General features: G+C 38.5%; 1 non-coding gene and 1 pseudogene across 1 annotated transcript; both read left to right on the top strand.

The window, feature by feature from the left end:
• On the top strand, window positions 1-11,383 carry LOC140005402 (inositol oxygenase 1-like; annotated as a pseudogene).
• Window positions 8,595-8,701, top strand: LOC113743903 (small nucleolar RNA R71). Its single transcript, XR_003461233.1, has one exon. It is a non-coding gene; the product is annotated as a small nucleolar RNA R71 (small nucleolar RNA).
• Window positions 11,384-13,036: the final 1,653 nt, after the last annotated feature.

Here is a 13,036-nt window from a genome sequence, read left to right as displayed (position 1 = left end):
ATGGGGACATCGTTCAATGGTGAGCCTCAATGGTGTGTTGTAGGTAAGTCCGACGAGTGACGCCTAATGTCTGATCCCTATTCATTTGATTTTAGTTTGGACTTTGGACATTGATTTCTGGACCATGTCGATTTATTACTTCTCAGGTGACACGTTTCCGCTCGGATGCACTTTTTAGCGAGGTCATTGTTCATTGCCAGGCGATAATTCTCATAATTCAATTCAAGCTTCCTTGTCTTATCTAATACTGTACAATTTTCTGGATAACCAACCGCTCTTCTATCGCAAATTTTGCTGAGTTTTTCAAGGAAAATCCGGACTACAAGAATCGCAACTTCAACACTAAGCTGGGAATCTACACTGAGAACTGTGGACTGGACAATATTACCATGTGGTGACTGTTAAACTACCAAAAATAAAATTTATATCAATACTTACTCCCAAAACTAAATGAGTATAGTGGTGAGTAGGGTCGTCTCCTTAGCAAATTGGCGGATTTATTACACAGATAATTTGGGGGGTTTTAGGAAGGGAGATTTAAAGAACAAATTAAAGATGTAAGGGTACTGAATTTCCAATTCGCAAAAAATGCAGTAGCTAAAAAATATAATAAACAATTAATTGACACACCCTAGTCAAGAAAATACTTTCGGCAACGGCTCACGCAATTGATCATAGATACCTGAATTAATTCACACGTTCCCAAATAAATTGGTTAAAGCAATTTGACAACCGCCAAACCACCAATCTCTCCTTAATTATATGATAGTTCAGAGACGCTCTTAAACTACTCTCTTGTAAAATAGATAACCTCAAAGACGCTCATAAGATTTAATCTATTTCCAACTTTAGAAATTAGAGAGACCTAATTCTAGTTGACAAACACACATGCGGGTTCACCTAAACTAGATTAACTATTCCTATGACACAGATTAGACTATTTGCGAGGCACTGAAATTGTGCCGTTTGCCACTAATTTTAAGACAATCAAGTGATATGCACCATCGTCCTGATTGGCTGTATACTATTCAGACAATTGAACAACTGGCCACATTAATCTAATAAATCCAAACAATAATAGCCTATTGAAACAAAGAATAGTTAAATACCCATGAACGCAGAATTTAAAATAGCGCAGAACAATTAAAAAGATCTCACAATTGTCCGTGCACCGAGCCTTTATTATTCCTCAACTAGATAAAGGAAGCTAGCCTTGCCTCATAACGATGATGCAATAGAAAACTTGAATCGAATTTAGTTGATGAAAAAGTAAAAGGTATAGACGCTAGTCTCCACCTCACGTTTCGAAGGAAAAGACAAAGACAAAAGATAAACTGCTAGTTAGTTGCTCTCCTATTTTTAAAGTTTTTCCGCCGCCCTCTTTTATCCAATCCAGTCTTTGTATCTATAAGGGATATCTTTTCCTATTTCTCTCCTTGATTTGTTGCCAAAATATTTTCTGAAGATGTCTCCTAATCCAAAGCAACGTCAAACACATCTCCCTAAAAATAGTGGCAAGCTTCCAGGGATAAGTACCGCGATCCGTCTTTTCGCACGTCACTCTGCGGTCTCTGGCGTGGGCACGCTCTAGAATGAATAGTCTTCTAGAAATTCGCCTCTTTTCACCACTTGTTGACACTAAGTGCCTGCAACTGACACACATACCAATTATGAACAGAAACCATTACTCTGCCCAATAGGTGGCCAAAATCAAGACAAAATACCATCAACTAAAAAGCACAATTGTCTCACTATCAAATCCGCCCACACTAAGATAATGCTTGTTCTCAAGTATCTCAAAGTTCAGAGATACAATTACAGCTACACACATGTAGCAGTCCATCCTGTGAGCACAAATGTCCTATCCTCCTAACCATGTCATCAAATTCAGAAATTTCACGACTTAACTCTCTCTCGAAGAATGGCATATGACTACTCTTTACTCCGACAAGAAACACATAGGGTCACTCTCCTCACACAATAAAATGATGTTACCATATGCTTGCTAATATATTGCATCGCCACCACTAGAATTAAATTTAATGCAAAAATCAAAGGATCTTGATGCAGGTTGTAATAGGGCTCAGGCACGGGTTGGATCAAATAAGTAATTTAAACTCATTGTGTCAAAGGAAATACCATTGACCCGCTGCATGAATTCCAATTTGCTTCTTTATTCGAATGATCTTTCCAAAGAATACCCATAAATTTTTCCAAAAATTAGCAAGTGCAAGCACAACCCAGGGCTTCACCCCACTATCTCAACATCACACATATTGACAATAGCACTTCGTAACTCTTTTTTCTCATTTTTTTCTTTGTTTTCTTCCTTATTTTTTTCTTTTTCTTTTGCTTTTTTTGGTGTACTCCTTTCTTTTCTTTCTCCCCTTTCTTTCTTTTTTTTTTCTTTTTTTTTTCTTCTTTCAACTACGCACAACTACATGGGCCTGTAGGCACACTCGCTAATTTCAATCATCCCCTTTCAACATAATTCGAAATTATCATGTACTGAAATCAAGGCATTCCTTTGACATGGGGTAAAAATAAAAGGGGTTCAAACACAATGGAGTTAAGGGTGACAAAATGGACTATTAAACAAGGAAAAGGTCTAGACTCAACCATGGTCAACTAGGGGAGATCTGATTAGGGTCAATCTTTAGAGAGCCAAAAATGGTTAATCTAGATGCCCTTATCAGTTTAATGTATCAAATTCAAGAATGTGGTCTTGATATGCATAACAGAGCAAGTTTTAGAACAATCAAATCATGTGTGACATCACTCAATGAAAGAACATAAAGCAGTTATCAATGCAACGCTCATTGGCTCGATAGCTCATAACAGGATATTAATTGCCAAGTCTTGCAAATTTTATCATTCAATTCCATTATTAAGAAGACAAGACATTTAACCACATAATATTACTGCTCATGCTCGTAGAGTAATTGTAATTATGATCATAGCATCAAATTCTAGCAATTTTCAACTGTAGCCAAACGAACTCATCATATATATTTTTGAATTTTATTTTTTTTGAATTTTTTTTCTATCAAACCTAAAGAGCTAGAACCACTCCCCCCCTACACCAGAAATCTACATTGTCCTCAATGAAACAAAGAAAAATAGAAATCAAAAAGAAAAGAATTGAAGCTTCCCTGAAGGCCAAACGAGTGCACGAAAGCACTATGAGGGAGTAGGATGGGGCGGCTAAAAGCCAATGTGGGCAAAGAAGGCTGCTAGATTTTCTGTCTAAATAGTAGAATGGACTTGCAAGGCTGCGAGATGGTCATCCATACGCTCAACTCGACGGCCCAACTCATGAATCGAGTCTTGCAGAGTACGGAATTGGGTGTCCCAAGAAGATGGAGCCGTGGAAAAGGAAGGACCCGCCTGATCAGCCGCTGAGGTTGGCGCAGTGGGAGGGACCTAAGGTTGGGGCACACCATCTCCCGGAGGCGTTATCTGATAGGCATCACCTACCTTGCGAATAACGCCCATCAGCTCCAAACTGTGCAGGTCCAAAGGCTCAATCTCACGAGCCAGGCTGAGCTTAGGGTCTTTATCCAGGTCAAGCATCCCCAAACGGACGGCCAAGTGAGTGACGAGTGAACCCATAATTAAGGGCTTATGGCGCTTGCGGAGGACGGACTGTAACTGAGAGGCCACGCCTTGGAGACCTTAGTCTTCTGTTCATCAACCTTTAAAAATGCCCAGTTGCATTTAGCATAAGGCGCGGGCATGCCTTATAACAGAAAGTCTTCTGCCAAAGAATTTTGCCTTTAATCCCAATAAAACTTCACAAAACACACCCATGACTTATAATAAAGAATGTCTATCAATAGGACCTAAAACAACCATATCTTGAGTACAATAAAGATGAAATAAAAACATACAAAAAACTAATAATTGAAACTCTTGGATTGCCTTCCAAGTAGCGCCTCTATTTAACGTCTGTGGTCAGACCAAATGTAATTTAACAAATTATTTAGACACGGGGTTGAGCAAATGAACCTCCTTAATAGTGCCAATTTCTAAAATATCAATAAACGGCTTGAGACGATGACCATTAACCTTAAATTTTTTGTTAGTCTCTAAACTTCTAATTTCAACCACACCATTGGGAAAAACGTTGACAACAACATATGATCCAATCCATCGGGACCGCAACTTACCTGGCATGAATTTCAACCGAGAGTTGAATAGAAGTACCTGTTGACCTATAACAAATTTCTTATTACGCAGTAGTCTGTCATGGATGGATTTTGTGCGTTCTTTGTAAAGTCGTGCATTGTCGTAAGCATCCAAGCAGATTTTGTCCAACTCTTGAAGTTGGAGTTTTCTTTCTTTGCCATCTCTATTCGCGTTGAAATTGCATTACTTAACTGTCCAAAACGCACGATACTCAATTGCAACAGGTAAATTACACATCTTACCATAAACCAACCTGTATGGAGACATTCCGATTGGCATTTTATAAGCTGTGCGATATGTCCACAATGCGTCATCCAATCGGGTACTCCAATCCTTGCGATTTGGGTTGACCGTTTTCTCCAAAATCTTTTTAATCTCGCGATTAGATACCTTAGCTTGCCTGTTAGTCTGTGGGTGGTAGATAGTATCAACTCGATGCTGAACTCCATACTAACGCATTAATGCTTCAATGGTGCGATTGCAAAAATGAGTACCTTGGTCACTGATAATTGCTCTTGGCATGCCAAACCTACTAAAAATGTTGGATTTCAGAAATCTTGTAACAACTCGTGAATCATTAGTTCGAGTAACCTTTATTTCTACCCATTTCGACACATAGTCCATGCCTAACAGAATATAAAGAAAACCAAAAGAATTGGAAAACGGTCCTATGAAGTCCATATCCCAGACATCAAAGATTTCACAAAATAACATAGGAACTTGGGAATTTCATCCCGGTGAGATAAATTCCCAAACTTTTGGCATTTTTCACATCTTTTACAAAATAGATAAGCATCACGAAACAAGGTTTGCCATTAAAAACCACAATCAAATATTTTTTGAATAGTTCTTTTAGGACAAAATTGACCACCACAGGCGTAACTATGACAATGAACAAGTATAGAGGGAATTTCTTCATTGGGAACACATCAACGAATGATTTGGTCAGACCCTATTTTCCATAAATAGGGTTCATCCCAAATGTAATATCGAGAATCCTGTATTATTTTATCCTTCTTAGTCTTACTCATACAACTTGAAAATTTGTGACTGACTAGAAAGTTAATAATGTCAGCATACCATGGTTCCTCACCTGCAAGTTGAAATAAGTGTTCATCTGAAAATACCTCGGATATGGGCACTACCTCTTCTTCTCGAATTAATCTGCTCAAAAGATCTGCCACTGAATTGTCAACCCCTTTACGATCTTTAATCTTCCAATCATATTCTTGCAGCAGGAGTATCCAACGAATGAGTTTAGGGTTGGACTCCTTTCTTGCCAAAAGGTACTTCAAGGCTGCATGATCAGAGAAAACTGTTACTTTCGATCCTAACAAATATGATCGAAATTTCTCAAAAACAAAAATAATTGCTAAAAAGCTCCTTTTCAGTGGTGGTGTAGTTGCATTGAACTGGCGACAACGTTTTTGACGTATAGTAAATGACATGACTACACTTCCCAATTTTCTGACCGAGCACAGCTCCTACTGCGTACTGACTAGTTGTGGTCAACATGCTCTTTAGTGTATCAAAGGACACTTTACAAGCATCTCCAAAATCAAATAATGCCTCCTTTTAAAGTAGTCAGGACAATGGCTGTGCAATTCGTGAGAAATCTTTGATGAATCGTCTGTAGAAACCTGCATGACTAAAAAAACTATGAATCTCCTTGACATTAGTGTGGTAAGGTAAGCTAGTAATCAAGTCAACTTTTTCTTTGTCGACTTTGATACCCCTAGATGAAACAACATGGCCCAAAACAATATCTTCCTTCACCATAAAATGACACTTTTCATAATTCATGACCAAATTTGTTTCAATGCATCACTGTAAAACCTTTGTTAAATTTTGCAAGCATTGATCAAAAGAATCACTATAAACTGTGAAATCATTCATGAATATTTCAATGCAATTTTCAATCATGTCAGAAAAAATACTCATTATACATCTTTGAAACGTTCTTGGAGCATTGAAATGGGCAAGTGAAAGTGGTTTTGTGCTGGTCCTCTTAAGCAACAATAATTTGATAATACCCAGAGTAGCCATCAAGAAAGCAAAAGAAACACTTACCTACCAATCTCTCGAGCATCTCATCGATGAATGGTAACGGGAAATGATATTTCCTTGTGGCCGCATTTAACTTCCTGAAGTCAATACACATTCTCCACCCATTTTGGAGTCTTATTGGTACCAATTCATTCTTTTTATTCCGCACAAGTATAATTCCGCTCTTTTTAGGGACGCCATGCACTGGACTTATCCACCAACTATCGGAGATAGGAAAAATAATTCCTAATTTCAATAGTTTGAGAATCTCCTTCATTACCACTTCTTTCATGGTTGGGTTAAGCTTCCTTTGACGTTCCCTTACCGGTTTTGCATCCTACTCCAGTAGAATGTGATGCATACAAATGGCTGGATTTATACCTTTGATATCTGCCAATGTCCATCTAATTGCAGGCTTAAACTCTCGCAAAACTCGTAAGAGTTTTTCTTCTTGGACTGCTGTCAGATTATTTGCAATGATGAACGGCAGAGTGTTATGATCTCCCAGGTAAGTATATTCCAAATGTTTCGGCAATTCTTTTAATTTCAACTCTGGTACCTGTTCAACAGAGGGCAAAATTCTCTCATTAGAAGGAGGTAATGGTAAAAATGATTTGACTGACCTGTTGGGAAATTTTGGACGTGAATGTAGCGACATAATTGCTTCTCTAATATCTTCCTTATCCACGTTTTCCACTTCCGTATTCATCTTACTTTGTGGTAACACGAATTCCAGCTTGTCCTTCATAAAATTCTGCTTAAAGTGATCTTGTACAACTAAATTAGTGATACAAACATAATTTACTGACTTAGTTTCATTCAGGTATTTTATTGCATCAAAAATGTTAAAAGTAACTATCTCCCCGTCAAATTCTACAGACAAGGTACCCTTTTGTACATCTATCTTTATTGTGGCAGTACTCATGAATGGTCTACCCAGAAGAAGTACAGCTGAATTAACTGAGTTATCATCATTCATGTCAACAATGTAGAAGTCAGCAGGAAAGATAAACTAATTAACTTTCACTAGGATGTCTTCAACTACACCCTCATGGTAAACATTTGACCTATCGGCTAGTTGAATTATTACCCTTGTATCTTTTAGAGGTCTTAAGTTTAAGTCCCTAAATATTGGCAAAGACATAACATTAATAGATACCCCTAGATCAAGTATACCTCTTTCTATCCTCTTCTGGCCTATAATGCATGGTATTGTAAACATACCTGGATTCTTGCATTTTTGCGGCAACTTCCTTTGGAGGACTACTGACACATTCTCACCTACCTTTATTTTGTCGTGAAAATTCAACTTGTTCCGATTAGTACACAACTCCTTAAAAAACTTTACATACTTTGGTAACTGCCTGATCGCATCCAACAATGGGATGTTGATTTTCACTTTCCTAAAGGTGTCCAGAATCTCCTTCTCTGATTCCTCTTTTTGTGTTTTAGCCAACCTGCTAGGAAAAGGAGAGTTAATATCCAAGACCTTAGGAACATCTGGCTGATGACTTACCGTTTCCTTCTCAAGCTCCCCAGAAACTTGTTCATCTTCAGCTCTTATTGCTTCCTTTCTTGAGGACTGCACCTCCTTGCCACTGTGCAGAAGCATCACATTGGCATTCTCCTTTGGATTGGGAATCACTTGAGCTGGTAACTTGTCTTTATTACAATTCTCAAGGTTGCTCATTGAAGACGCTAGTTGTGACACTTGCGCTTCCAAATTACGAATCCTGGTGCGAGTCTCTTGTTGGAATCTCTGCGAATCCTGCTGCATTTGACAAGTGCTATTAACTAGTGATTTAACCATATCGTCAAGGGGCATACTTGAATTTAACGTGGATGGTGGCTGTATTGGAGGTCTCTGCTGGAATGGTTGTTGAAAACCTGAGGGTTTTGGAGCATAGCTGAAATTAGGGTGGTTCCGCCACCCTGGATTGTATGTGGGCGCATATGGGTCATTTCTCCTTTGGGGTGGTCCAGGCAAACCTCCTATGGCACTGGCTTGCTCGTGGGGGTCTTCTTGAAGGGTCGGACACATATCGGTCATGTGTTCAGGAGCAGCACATATTCCACATGCTTTAGTTGTTTGTACTTGTCCTACAGCCATTTGACGAACCAAGGTAGTAATCTCAGTTAATTTATTTGCAAGGTCAGAATGATTTACCTCATTGACCCTTCTAGTCACTCCCTCAGATCTGATTCCAAACTGTTGAGAGTTCTCTGCCATGTGCGAGATCAGCCGTTTGGCTTCATCTGTTGTTTTATTTACCAAAGCACTGCCACTAACTGCACCCACCATGGTTCTATCCATGGGTAACAGTCCCTCGTAAAAATACTGGATCAACAATTGGTCAGGGATCTGATGGTGCGGGCAATTGACGCACAGTTATTTGAATCGCTCCCAGTATTCGTAGAGAATTTCTCCATTGGCCTGCCTAACTCCACATATTTCCTTTCTAATGTTGGTAGCCCTGGAGACTGGGAAGAACTTCTCAAGGAACTGCCGTTTCAGTCCTTCCCAAGTAGTAATGGATCTCGATGGCAAGTAGAACAGCCAGTCTTTAGCCTTGTCTGCTAAGGAAAAAAGAAACGCATGTAGCTTGATTTGTTCTTCCGTAACACCCTGAAGTTTCATGGTGAGCACACTACATGGAATTCCTTCAAATGTTTGTGTGGGCCCTCACCTGCAACACCACGAAAAGTAGGCAATAAATGAATCAACCCAGATTTTAATTCAAAAGCCTGCTCCGTGTTAGGATAAGTAATGCATAGAGGCTTTTGGTTAACATTCAGTGTTGCAAGCTTTCTCAAAGTCCTTTGGGCTGCCATTGTTTCGTTGGGTTCAGTCAAGTCCGTTTCCAACTCAACTAATGAGTCACTTAAGTTAGAATTTTGTTCAAATCCGGAGGGTAGTGTAGCTGAAGCTTGTTGCTTTTGCAACTTAGTCTCCTTCGTCAACCTCCTTGCTGTTTTCTCGATCTCTAGGTCAAATTCGAGTCTTCCTGTACCGGAAGATCAAGGCATAAAACATAAGCTAAACAAAGCCTGTGCAATAAAACACTTCAAACACCAGGTCCCCGGCAATGGCGCTAAAATTTGGTAGCTGTCAAACTACTTAAAATAAAATTTATACCAATACTTACTCCCAAAACTAAATGAGTATAGTGGTAAGTAGGGTCGTCTCCTCAGGAAACTGGCGGATTTATTACACAGATAATTTGAGAGGTTTTAGGATGGGAGATTTAAAGAACAAATTAAAGATGTAAGGGTAATGAATTTCCAATTCGCAAAAAATGCAGTCACTAAAGAATATAATAAACAATTAATTGACACACCCTAGTCAAGGAAATACTTTCGACACCGGCTCACGCAATTGATTATAAATACCTGAATTAATTTACACGTTCACAAATAAATTGGTTAAAGCAATTTGACAACCACCAAACCACCAATCTCTCCTTAATTATAAGGTAGTCCAGAAACGCTCTTAAACTACTCCCTTGAAAAATAGATAACCCCAGAGACGCTCGTAGGACTTAATCTATTCCCAACTTTAGAAATTAGAGAGACCCAATTTTAGTTGACAAACACACATGTGGGTTCATCTAAACTAGATTAACTATTCTTACGACACAGATTAGACTACTTGCGAGGCAATGAAATTGTGCCGTTTGCCATTAATTTTAAAACAATCAAGTGATATGCACCATCGTCCTGATTGGCTGTATACTATTCAGACAATTGAACAACTGGCCACATTAATCCAATAAATCCAAACAATAATAGCCTATTGAAACAAAGAATAATTAAATACCCACGAACGCAAAATTTAAAATAGCGTAGAACAATTAAAAAGATCTCACAATTGTCCGTGCACCGAGCCTTTATTATTCCTGAACTAGATAAAGGAACCTAGCCTTGCCTCATAACGATGATGCAATAGAAAACTTGAATCGAATTTAGTTGATGAAAAAGTAAAAGGTATAGCCGCTAGTCTCCACCTCACGTTCCGAAGGAAAAGACAAAGACAAAGGATAAACTGCTAGTCAGTTGCTCTCCTATTTTTAAAGTTTTTCTGCCGCCCTCTTTTAGCCACTCCGGTCTTTGTATCTATAAGGGATATCTTTCCCTATTTCTCTCCTTGATTTGTTGCCAAAATATTCTCTGAAGATGTCTCCTAATCCAACGCAGCAAACGTCAAACACATCTCCCCAAAAATAGCGGCAAGCTTCCAGGGATAAGTACCGCAATCCGTCTTTTCATAAGTCACTCTACGGTTTCTGGCGTGGGCACGCTCTGGAATGAATAGTCTTCTGGAAATTCGCTTCTTTTCACCACTTGTTGACACCAAGCGCCTGCAACTGACACACATACCAATTATGAGCAGAAACCATTACTTTGCACAATAAGTGGCCAAAATCAAGACAAAATACCATCAAATAAAATGCACAATTGACTCACTATTACCATGTCCTAGGGTCATGATGAGTACATGTACTTGGTAAGCCAGGACATCAAAAAACCTTGTGTCGTCTTATAAATCTTGGTCATGTGATCCTTAACATTAGAGTTAATAGTATGCTTTTTGTAAGTATTCCCTTTAAATTTTGTTGGATAAATGTACAGGATGTGAAAGGGAATAACTGTACTCTGCCTCCTACTGCCCTTTTCTTCATTATCCGATTCCATTAGTTCTATGCTCTACATAACGGTGAAGACTACGGATAGTTGATGAATGAAGAGGAGGAAAAAGACGCTGAAATGGCTTCATGTGTTCAACAAGTATGATCTTTACAGCAATGTGCAAAGTGAAGATCAGCCTAGAAGAGGTCAAGTCGTATTATCTCTCCCTCATTGAAAAGGTTTGTTGACTTTCTACAATTCTGTAATCAAATATTCTCTCACAATTCTACCACATACATATGTTCTTATATTTTTGGGCTTCGTGATTTGCAGTACTTTCCAGCTAAACTCAAGTGGTGAAGGATAAGTTGGGGATGGATTGACAAAGCTTTAAGCAAATAAGGGTTGTGCCATTGTTAGTGGTGGATGATGGGATAGACGTTCCATGTAATTTAACTTAATGTGATACAAATAGGAGGTATTTAGGGCTTCTTCTTCTTCTTCTTTTATAATAATTTAGTTAGCTTGTTTTTGGGGTTTGTTCTAAATGTGTGCAAAACAAGTGCTGGAGGACTTCTATCCATTTCTATAACAGTGCATTCTACCTTTTATCACATGTGTCTTTTTAATTTGCAACTTGTTTCCGCCAAAAAAAGAAAAACGAAGAAAAGAAAAGATGAAGAATTAGGCTTTCCTCGTTTTCAAGTAAATCTGTAATGGTAAAGTTGCTGCAATTTATAGACCTAAACACCTAGTATAAAACTAAGAGCAAGAAGGAAACTTGCAAATCTAAGGTCTAAGGCAAAATAAGAGAAGAAAAAAAGGAGCCAGCAGCTAATGGATAGAAGAGAAAAAAAAAAGAATAATAAGTTTTCATGTTTTAGTTTGATTAAATAAAGAAAAGAATAACAAACATGAAGAAACAGGATTAAAAGATAATTTTGACAGGAAACAAAGAGAAAAAAGAAAAGATTGGAAGACAAAATGAAAATTAGTTAACGAAAGTCGATAGGAATGGAAACAAAATGGTGAGACAGTTAGAAGATGTAGGCAACAGAACGAGGTCTGTTTGGTAAATAAATTTTTTGGATGTTTGTCTAAAACTCTATTATAATTTTTTATAGAATTTGTAGAAAAAATTTTTAAAATGGGAGAATTGTAGTTTTAGTCCCCAATGTATTACCCATGCACGGAACTGGTTCTCAATCTATTTCAAAAAGTAAATTTGGTCCATAATCTATCCAATTTTGGATAAAAATGGACAATTGACAGATTCCTTCCAGTTGAGTAACGGAATGTGGCGCGTGCACTCACTGTACCAGCAGGTGCAAGTGGTTTCAATGTTTGTAAATCATGAAACTATTTAAAAATTCAAAATCTATCCTCTCTTTTTCTCTTCTTTCATTTTTTCACATCTCTGTTCTTTTCTATCCTTGGACAAAATGTGAACGATTTTCTAGTAAGCCTTGAAATGGGGTCGGTAATTTGACTGGTTTGAAGCTAATCTGAAGAACTGAAGACAAGCGGAGGGGTTGAGCTTCAGTTTTTGGAGGACAGCGTCGACGAGTTCGTGGGAGAATTGGAAAGAAAGGTTCTTGAGGTCTGAATGGCGTTCGAGAACTAAAAGGCTGCAAACCCGACTGGTGAGTTCGGGCATTGTCAAGTTGGAGGGTTCTACCCCGGAAGCCCATTTCAGGAGGGTCGCAGAAGAGTGAAAAGAGCGACAGCGGCAGAGGGGAAGATGAGAAAATAATCTGCAAGAAATTTGAGCAGTGGCCTGAGTGAGCACCATTGGCATAAAACCATCAGAATTTTTAGCAGAAACTGAGAGAAAGAAATACTTGGAGTTGGTCTGAGTAAGCAGCTTAGCTGGCAGCACCGATTGAAAAATAAAAGAGACCACCAAGTGGATTGTTTACCTTTTGATTCTTAAGTCCTATAAGCAGCGAGATAAATGAATTTAGGAGGAGAAAATAGCTGCCAATTATTAGCTAAGTGCAAGCGGTGAGTGAATGGAGCAATAGAAACTGATATATTAATTGAGCGGTGGCCGAGTGAAGAAGCACGCTTCAACTCTTTTCTTACCAACTAAACACTAGGAGCAAAACTGAAAGAGAGACTCAGCCACACCCCTTTATCTTAAAACACAACCGAGTGAGAGGAAAAGAGAACATTC

The sequence above is a fragment of the Coffea arabica genome, chromosome 1c, assembly GCF_036785885.1.
Source record: "Coffea arabica cultivar ET-39 chromosome 1c, Coffea Arabica ET-39 HiFi, whole genome shotgun sequence".
NCBI classification, from domain to species: Eukaryota; Viridiplantae; Streptophyta; class Magnoliopsida; order Gentianales; family Rubiaceae; genus Coffea; species Coffea arabica.
This window is presented reverse-complemented; position numbering and strand designations above follow the sequence as displayed.